The 10506-nt window shown below is 39.5% G+C and overlaps 1 pseudogene; it reads right to left on the reverse strand.

Annotated features, from left to right (window-relative positions):
- Positions 1-6237: 6237 nt before the first annotated feature.
- LOC133363504 (5S ribosomal RNA) lies at positions 6238-6356 on the reverse strand (annotated as a pseudogene).
- Positions 6357-10506: the final 4150 nt, after the last annotated feature.

Below are 10506 nucleotides of genomic sequence, written 5' to 3' on the forward strand. Positions count from 1 at the left end.
CACCCTGTTTCATTGCCCTTAGCTCACTGGTGTACCAAGGTGCAAACCGGGCTCCACAATGTCGGAGAGGGCGCTAGGGGGCAACCATGTCAAAAGCCCAACACTTCTGACAGTTCCACAGCATGGCAAGGGCTTCAACAATCCTGTGGATTCCATTAGTCTTTGGGGGCAAACCATCTTAATCTGTCAATTACTCCTGCAGGGGAGGATCAGAGCCATAAGTCTAAACTTCACCAGGAAGTGGTCTGACCATGACAATGGGATGACATCCATCCATTTTATCTCCAGACTACCCCTTCCTCCATCTGGAGCAAAAACCAAGTCGATGGTGTGCCCTGCCCTATGTGTCGTGCTGGTGACAACTTGAGACATCCCCTGACCATCATGGAACCAGAACACTAGAGGCAACCTCAGCATGGACATTGAAATCACCCAGGATTATCATTCCAGGCTCCTCCAATACCACAGTCGAAGTGGTCTCTGCCAACTCAGTCAGAGAAGCTGGTAGGCAACAGGGTGGATGGTACACCAGCAGCAACCCTAGTTTCCTGTCTTCTTGGCCCGACACCAGGTGTGGGCCCTCACAGCCAGGTCCAAGACGGAGGGGTTTCCTGGTGACAGACATGGAAGTTCTGTAGACCACAGCAACTGCTCCCTCCATTCCTGCAGCCAGTGCTGGTGTTGTACCGAGTATCCAGGTGGGCAAAGCTGGGTCAGATCAACCTTTCCCAGGTCACTCACCCAGGTATGAGTAATGTGCACCAAATCAGCACCTTCATCCATGATCAAATCATGGATCAGTGTGGTCGTATTTGAAAGATAAAATGTATAATATGCTATTTTTGCAAGTAATTTGAAAAAACCTTCATGTACACTTTTATTATAATCATAACTGACATTGTTCACTGTGTATTCCTACCAAGATCCTGCTGTGATTTTTTGTTCTAGATCTCCTGCACATACAGAGAAACTGACTTTTGCTACTGCTGAAAGCTTAAACTTAGTCAATTTATGAGATTTTCAGACAAGCAGGAAAAAGCAACAGTTTTCTCGACTTGCAATGGGTTCTAGCTGTTGCGTGGAGGTTAACAAATCCCTTATAACTCACAGCCCTGACTTCACTTATTGGCTACAAACCTGAAAGGGCGGGGTTAAAGCAGCCAGCTACAAGCTCATTTTACTGAAGTCGTAGGGGACGGCTGACGTTTTGGTGTATATCTCTTGAACCAGACCACCTAGGACTTAATGTTTAAAAAATAAAAGCTGAGAGTCTGGAGATGGGGTGACTCATCCAGAGATGCAGAGAGGACCCTAAAAATCTGGAGTCACCAGGCAAAAACCAGAGATCTGGCAACCATAACCATATTAGAGTGGAGGCAAAGTACTATTTCTCCTACATGGATACAAATAAAAAAATCAAAAGGCATCTAGACAAAAACAAACAAACAAAAGAGAATCTAGCAGTCTGCCTTCCAACAAGCAGAGGGTATAAAATGGGTATCTGCAAAATAATGGGTGTCCTCTGGATTAATCACATGAGTGATCCAAGCTATATAATTCACAGAAGGGGAATCCTCTAACTCTTGCTAGTTACTCTGACATGGGATAAACAGTTCTTTTCACATTCCAAACATTGTGGTTGGTAAAAGTGTTCTGCAAAACACACAAACAGAATCATTACAATATTTAATTGGACATAACCCCCTCCATTGCCCAGTAAGGGAACTAAGATCAACAAATGGAACTCAGTTTTACTATGGCTTGATGATTATCAACTTGTGTTGATGCTTAGATAGACTTTTTCACTGGTGGCACCAGTGTTATGGAATCCACTTCCTGCTGAAATAGGAGAGACCCCAACTGTATTGTCATTCCATCCACTTTTGAAGATACACCTGTTTACACAGGCATTCCCTTGATCTCTTGATCAGAGTCTCCTGTTTAATTAATGTGCTGTTTAAATAATATTATTTTATAGTCTATTGTTTTATTGTATGTTTTAAATATTATATAATTTTAATTATGGTGTATTTTTATCAATGTTGTGCAATACTTTTTTATGTTTGGTAAATGTCTTAGAAGCCATCTGAGCATTAAGTGTTACATAAATTAAGTAAATCATCCCATGGCACGCACTCATCTGTTTCTAAATCTGTAACTCTAAGTATACTTGTTAGTGAGTAAGTCCCATTGAACTGAATGGGATTTACTTCAAAGGAAACAGGTTTAGGATCATGCTGTCAGTTTAGCAACCTTTAAAGTAATGTGTCATCTAATCCTATGCATGTTTAAGCAGAAGTGGACCCCAGTGTGTCTACTGGGGCTTATACCTCAGTTGTTATTCCAAATTAAGGCTGTGTAATCCTATGCATATTATTTATCTAGGAGTAAGTCCCATTACACAGTGGAACATACTTGTGAATAAACTTAAAATTAGGCTGAAACGTTTACTGATAAAAATAGCACACCTTAAAATACCTTACAACCCTTTTATTTTTTATGATAACCATGTGAAACGGGGTGCCATAACAAGGATGAATTATAGTGGCTCACTTTAAGGCCACTTAGTAATTTGGTTCATCTTCTATATGTGGCATTTACTGCAGTTGCTGCTTTTGTCTATCAGCACATAGAGAAGAAGTGCTTGTATCCTCCCCAAAAAACCCTCCAGTAGGTGTAAAATAATGAACAAGTGTCATAAAGTACAGAAGAAATATGCAAAAATGTTTAGGTGTTACACATAATGCTAGCAGAAGGAAGATTATCAATGAGATTTTTTTTTGCTTCTGTCCCCATCCTGTAAATAAAATACTTCCATGGAAAGTGGGAATGAAGAAATAAAGAATGCAGTCAGAGCTTTAGCATCTGTCCTGCACTTAGTTTTCACTGAATCCAGAAGAATCCAGGGTCTGCTTATTGTAATTTCCCATGCTGGCCGTTAATGACAAAAGGCCCGTGACTAGGTACACCATCAAAGTCACATTGTGCTTCTCTTGCATTTATGGCTTCTGTTCACACATTTATGGAACTGTTGGGAACCAGAATGTTGACAGGCTTCACAGTATCATGACCCATGTGTGTCATGGTAAGTGTAGGCAGAATCAGGATGCAGAGGGCAAACAACCAAAAGAGCTAAATATTAGGAGGAGCAGGACTTGCTGAGGCCTGATGCCTGAGAATACAGAACAGCTAAAACAGGTGTGGGGAACCTTTGGGCCTCCAGATGTTGCTGAACTACAATTTCCATTAGCCTCAGCAAGTATGGCCAATGGCCAGGGATGATGAGAGTTGTAGTGGTTGTGGGGATTTGAGCATCCACCATCAGGTAGTGGTGGGTGGGTGTATGTTTTCTTTCCATTAAATATTTCTGCAGTCTCCTTGACTACCTCCCTTTCCTGATCTGAAAAAGCCCAATGGAATCAGTTGCCTTATAAAGTCTTCCCCTGGACTTTAATTGAAGTGAAGGCATCTTGGAAAGCTCCAGAGTGCAGCCCACTGGTGAGATAATTTGTAGAATGAAAGGTCACATGCAGATACCCCTTGCCCACCCCGCCACAAAATAAAATAATTACAGCAAAAACCCTTCATGTGACCCATGAGAATTTAACTGAATGTTTTTCTTCTTCTTGATAATTTACAAAAACAATTTCTTTTCTCATTAATTGATGGAGAATGGGGGGAGGAAACACTGAAGAAACTTTTGGCACAACACTAGTCAATACACAACTGACCTATAAATATACCAAATCACCTGTGAAAATAAATTGTCTGTATGCAATCTGATTGTGTATGTTTGTATTTATTTTACCCCCACCTACATTGGCATTAATGGTTGCTTCTTTTACAATGCAAAGAGCAACTGGGAGGCGGGGGTGTTCATTAAAACCACAGTGTGGGAGGGAAGGGTTAAAATATGTGCCTGCACATTATGCCAGTCATGATGGGGCTTTTCTATGGCTGCTATGAATTTGATGCTTTTGTGACTCGTGCATGTGAGTTGATGGTGCATGCATATGTTTTGTATGTGGATATGTGTATATACCACAAGAATATATCAGAGGAACTGATTGCCCTATGGCTTCCAACAGTGTATTGCTTCCCAACCTCCTACATCATCCTACATGGAATAATTGATACTTTATTCTAATGGTGTTTCTGTGTATGTGGTTGTAGGAAGGATGGAAATTGTTCCACTTTCTGTTTCCAATATCAAATTACTGCCCTAGTACTTTACAGCAAATATATTAATGTGCAATTATCTCTGCATGTTCTGATATGGAAGAAATAAGTAGTGTTAGTGAAGGGGATTGCTAGATGGTAGAATAAGTTTAGAAGATGGTTTGAACTCAAAAAGTTTGAAAACACTGGCATACACAGAAACGTTTATAACTGAATTGGAACGAACAGCCCCAAAATATTGGGCTCAAATATTAAAAGAAGCTAAAGTAGAAGACTGAAAAGTCCACAGAAGAGCAGCACCTTCCCCAGATGTTTAGAATGACAGATGTTCTCTCTCTCTCTCTCTCTCTCTCTCTCTTTAACCACATCATGACTCATTTACGCTCAACAATAATGGTTGTCACTATTTAGTGGAAGTAGTAATATCTGTGACACTCGGCAGGTTTGGTGGACTTGCAAATAATGCCTCCCCGTTCCTCACGATTTTCAAAGATCTGTTAATCAACATTTTTGGATTTGCTCATGTATAGACTTAGTTGCTTTTAGAATATTGTTCTATTGAACTTGATTGTTTTGTTGTATTTTGACATTCTATTTTAAGCTGCCCTGGAAATATATTTTAAGCTGCCATGGAAATATATATTTTGAAGGATGGGGTAAAAAGTTCTCATAATAAATAAAACTACAATCCAATACACGCTAATCTGGAGTAAGTCCCATTGAACCCAATGGAGCTAACTTCTTAGTAGTCACGAATTGGATTGAAGCCTAAATCAATATTCAAATAAACAAATTTGATTTTTGTGTGTTATATATGTAGACTGAAAATCTATTGAATTTTCTGTCAGGGATTTTCAGGTCTAACATGAAGCAAGTTGAGAAGATGCTTAACATGAAGAACTCATCTTTTAATGAACCAAATTACATAATAGTGTGACTCCTAAATTTATTGTTCTTACTACATACTGTGTATTATTTATGTAAAATAATTCTATCATGGGTCCTGTTGTGGTCTCCTTTCTGAAGGCATCAGGAGCCTTTGAGATTTGTTATGTAGGTTTGACAGTAAACGTTATGAGTGAATCATGTAAATAATTATTTGTTTGAAAATATCATGATTAAACTCTAAATCTACCAGAAAAGAGCATCTGTAAACTAAAGGAATTGGTGACATTAATAAAGAGTTTATGATATTCTTATAGCTCCTAAGAATCATTAGGCTGAAGTTGGGAACTTTGATTGGATTCTCTCTATAAGGTACCATTCCTGCATCTGTAGTGTCCATTAGTTTCCTTTCAGGGTCTCAGATATATCATATTTACTATGGCTGCAATCCTAATCGCATTTATCTGGGAATAACTCCCACAATCAAATAGGATTTACTTTCCAGTTTTGAAGCGGGGGATAGAGAGAAGTAAGTTTGGGTTACAAAAATGTAAAACAAAACAAAAAACTCACTAGAAGTGCACCATAAAAATACTTTATTTTATAGCTTTTGCAGCTTGTCATTGGATTTAGTCTGTTGACAGTGCCTTATAATAGATGTTATAATGAAGAATGTCTCATCAAAGTATTTATTTATACACATCCTAGTTCTTTTCAGACAATGTTGGTTCCTATAACAGCTTTCAACAGTTAAAATGTATCACAAACACACAGCATAAGATGTTATTTATTAATGTTTTATTTTATTTTATTTTTAAAAAATCTACCTTGCCAGTCAGCAAGGTCCACAGTGTTATTGTTATGGATATATGTGCCAGTGTGTTTGTGAGAAGATGGGGGCAGGCAGAGCTGGCACCTCAGTCCTGCCTTCACAATAGCTGACTTTGAAAGAGCATTTACTTAGGGAAGCAATCTTGATATGAATATTCAGGGCAATTTGTATTAAAATGTGGAACTGCTTTTTGCTATATATCCAAGTTTAGAAGACAATTGTTGTTATGTGCCTTCAAGTTGATTATGACTTATAGCAACCCTATGAATTTTTTATGTATATATTCATAGGGTTTTCATGGTAAGAGGTATTCAGAGGTGGTTTACCATTGCCTTCCTCTAAGCCTATGGTACCTGGTATTCCCAGGCAGTTTCCCTTCCAAGTATTAACCAGGCCTGACCCTGCTTAGCTTCCGAAATCAGACGAGGTCAGGCATGTTCAGGGTAGTATAGCCGTATTAGAAGACAATAATGTCATAATATTATACAAAAAGCACATAAGACAAAATAAATGAGATAAAATGATGGGAACAGTAGTGTAGTGGCAAATTCAGAAGTGCAGGGTCCCTTCTCAGCCATGCCTCCTTCTAAGATTATAGAATAATCTGGCCAGGCTTGAATACTGCTTTCTACTTCTCTATCACTATCACCTTTGCTTTCTCACTATCAGAGACAGTGCCTGAATTATTGAAGAATCTTCTCAGTGGCTGATCCACCTCCTTTCACTCTGATTGGCTCCAATCAGCAGAAAAGGACATGGAAGCAAGTTAGAAGACTCTTCTCCCCTTTCATGTTGATTGACTCATAGGATGCAGGAGACATAGTGCCCCTGCTGGTATCTGGCTCCAAAAGAAGAAAGGAGTCTAAGACACACACACCCAAGATCCTGGGCGACTGTACCCCTGGATGGGAATTGAGTAACCACTGGGTTACCCAATATGATGCCCTTCAGATATTATTGGACTGCAGCTCCCATCAGCCCCAGCCAACATGGCCAATGGTCAAACACGATGGCATCATCTTGGCTACCCCTAGAGAGAATTCTCTTTCTCTCTCTTGTTTTTGCTTAAAGTGACTGCAGCCATAACGTTTATACAATGTTACTATTTGATCCATTGTTAATACAGTAGGGGCGGGTTACATTCCAGACCCCCACCTAAAAGTGAAACCCGCTGAAAAGCGGAACTCCATCAATAAAATGGCACCCGATGCCTGAAAACGCCATAAAAGTGGAACAAGCGCTGTGTGAGTAGGGCCATATTAGCGGAATGCTGGGAAGTGGGGCCCTACTGTATTAGGTTTTATATCTCAAACAGAAAGATTAGATTTAGAAAGATGTGATGAGCTCCAGAATCTTCTACCTATGCTAGAAATGTGTGTGCAGAAACCTATTCTCATGTCCCACATTTGGACAGTGATTCTGATGCATAGGAGATGTGCAACTCAGATCACAAGGCTTGTCTCTAGATACCCTGAGGCCCAGTCTGCAGCAGTGAATTCAGGAGGCCATCTGGTGAAAGATACTTGTACACTTGCCTATTGCTCTGAGATGGGGGTGCTGATATGTCAAACATACAAGCAGAATCCACAGTTTCCTAGCATGCTACTGGTGTCCTTCCCAGAGTCATTCTGGGAAAGAAGGACAGTGGAACTGATGGCATCCAGAGCCCCACTTCTACTGCCACCATGCTGCTAGAGGGGGAAAAAAGCAGTAACGGGGGGAGTGACCGGTTTTAAGAAGAAAAGGGGGAAAGTGAAAAAGAACCACACCTACAGTTGTAAGCCTTCTCCCCTGCTCTACTTATGTTTTGTTTCAGATGTTTGCCTCCAAATGCCCTCTGCCCAGATTGGGCAAATCCCTCAAATAAAATGAACGGAGCTACCTGGAACTTGAATGCCTGCTTCTGGCCTCATGCCCCAGGTTTGTCTTCAATAGAGATGGACAAATCTGTCAATTTTGGCTTCTGTCAGTTTCTCATTTTTCCAGTCTTAAGTTTAGTTGTCCACATTTCTGCATCAGTTTGCAGTTGTTGTTTTTAATAAAAAAGTCTTCATGAAAGTTCATCATCATTTTAGTGTGAATTTCTCTTAATATGCAAACATTTGTGTGCAGTATTGCCTGAGGATGGCTGTGTTTTGGTTTGCATATTGTTTTGGAAACTGCAAATTAGGTGGTTCCCTCTTTATATGTGGACTGAATTAAATTTCTCCCCCATCCCTAGTTTTCTCTAAATCTTATTTGCTCCCTCACAGGTTTGCACAAAGCAGGACATCCTCCTGTGTGATGGGATTCTTATGAACATGGGAAGCAAGAGCAGATTCATTTTCCTACCTCCCATACGTGGAAAGGTATATTGGCTCATCATGAAGCAAGCACAGTTATATTTAAATGGGAATAGCTGGTGTTTCTTCCTTGACTGATAATCTATACATTAATTCAGGGTATTATACAGCCACAAGAGTGGCTGTATACTATAGCCAGCGTGGATTTTTCACATTCCGCGATGTTAAATTGAAAATACTGCCATGCCATTCTGATGCTTCCTATAAGCTCATTTCAAAACAAAACCTTACAAAACTTATAGTCCTGAACTCAGAAACGCTTGCTTAACAACCCTCTCAATTTTCATGGCGATAAACAGAACAGTCAGAAAGAATCGAGAGTTCAAAGTCTAAAGAGAGAGGAAAAAACCCAGACCCCTTTTGGACTTTTTTCTCATAATCTCATAATCTGCTGAAATCCATTAAAAATCAGCCATGTTCACAGAGGACCTGTAATCCTGTTACTGACCTTGCCCCATACTCTGACCTTCATCTTCTGCAGTTTAAAATTGAACTGAATGATAATGTCAGGCATGCTCAGTAAGAACCAGCTGTCAGTGTTCTAAAAGCCATATGATGAGTAGTGGCAACACCTGCAATCAGCCCAAATAATAGAAACAAGACATGTGCTGTGCTGTGCTGATCTTATTAGCAGGGAGGAAGCAACATTATTAAGACAGTTGACATAGTTCAGATGGTCACTTTAAATATGTCTGATTTACTTTGCAATTTTAGTGAAGTTTCCTATAGGAATTCATTTTCTTTTGTTTCTACTTCTGGGAATATGTGAAGTACAGCAACACTAAAAAAATTTACACTAAAAAACTCCAGAAACAATTGTGGAATAATGGTACTGACTTTTGCAGAATAGTCTCCAGTGGACCTCAGAAGTGTCTCAATTTGCACAAGATAAAACAGTGGGAGGTGAAATATATTCTAGCAAAATTCTAGGTGTGCTCTATGTTTTTAATTGACTGTGCCCACCTTGCCTTACATGAAATGGTTTAAATATAGCAGGCTGAAAACATGCATCTTGGGCAGGCTAAGTTTGTTTTTTCCAACAGCTAGAGTCATTCCTGAAGTAGCAACATCTGTCTTCACCATCATATGACATTGACCAATAAAAAGGCTTTGAAATTAATAAATATAAATTTGACACAGGTTTCTAGGATGAATAATGACAGAAATATTTTTTTCTAGATTAGATTCTCTGTAGAAACAATAGCAACACAGGAATGAAGCAAAGTAAGAACAACACCAACAAGCATATAAAAATATAATTCTCCATCTTTGGAGATGGCAGGTATTGCCATCACTCACCATATGCTCAGAGGCACATGTTACCAAATTCTTCTAAGCTCCAGAGGAAGTAGATTGGACTGTGAAAGACCAACCCAAATTGTGTTTGCGTTTTGACAAATTTGTAGGGCAGTACAGTATCTCAGAGAGGAGGTCAGGTCTCCTGCTCCCCTTGTGCATTCACTATAGCTGCCCAATTTCCTTGCTTTTTAAAGTTGGATAGAAATATCTGTAGGCTATAGGTACGTTCTTAAACCACAAGGTTTTTTTGCCTATTAGTGAATATCTATCTACATGGAAGTGCTGGGCATTGCACAAGTCATGCACATTGTCTCTTTGAAAACTGGTTATCTCTGGACTGAGATATTACACAGAGTTATTAGCATGTATAAATGGAACCATGTTGTGAAATTGTTCCATTATTAAGAAAGTAATTCAATTGTTAGAGAGCCAAGAGATCACATAGCTGTTTTTTGATCCTGGTAATTCCTGACATGTGAATGCAAATGGTAAACCAATGAGATTCCCTTTCTTGTATCTTCATTCTACCTCAAATATTTTTGTTCCTTCTGAGTAAGTCTGCTTATGTTTCATTCCCATGCTCTGTAGAAGGTTGCCAAGACATGGTCACTAGCCTACCCTTGATCTAAGCGTTCTTGGAATGGGCTGTTGCTTCCTCTCCTTTGTTATGACATAGCTCATAGAAACAGTCTGTGAGAGAGACAGTCTAGTATTACTTTAGTCCAACTATCCCCAACCTGGTTCCCTCCAGATTTTTATTTATTGAAGAGATATACCACTTAATTATTAGCATTTCTAAGCAGTCTACATAAAAATGATCCATAACAGAAAATAAAGCAAAAACAAATCATGATAAAACTGAATAATACCTTAAAATGGAACTGGAACAACATAGTCATGCTGCTGAAGTTCAGCAAGGGGGGGGGGTCTGCCTATATCTCAGTTGGAAAAGGGTTCCACAGGCTTGGG

This window comes from Rhineura floridana, chromosome 8 (genome assembly GCF_030035675.1).
Source record: "Rhineura floridana isolate rRhiFlo1 chromosome 8, rRhiFlo1.hap2, whole genome shotgun sequence".
NCBI lineage: Eukaryota > Metazoa > Chordata > Lepidosauria > Squamata > Rhineuridae > Rhineura > Rhineura floridana.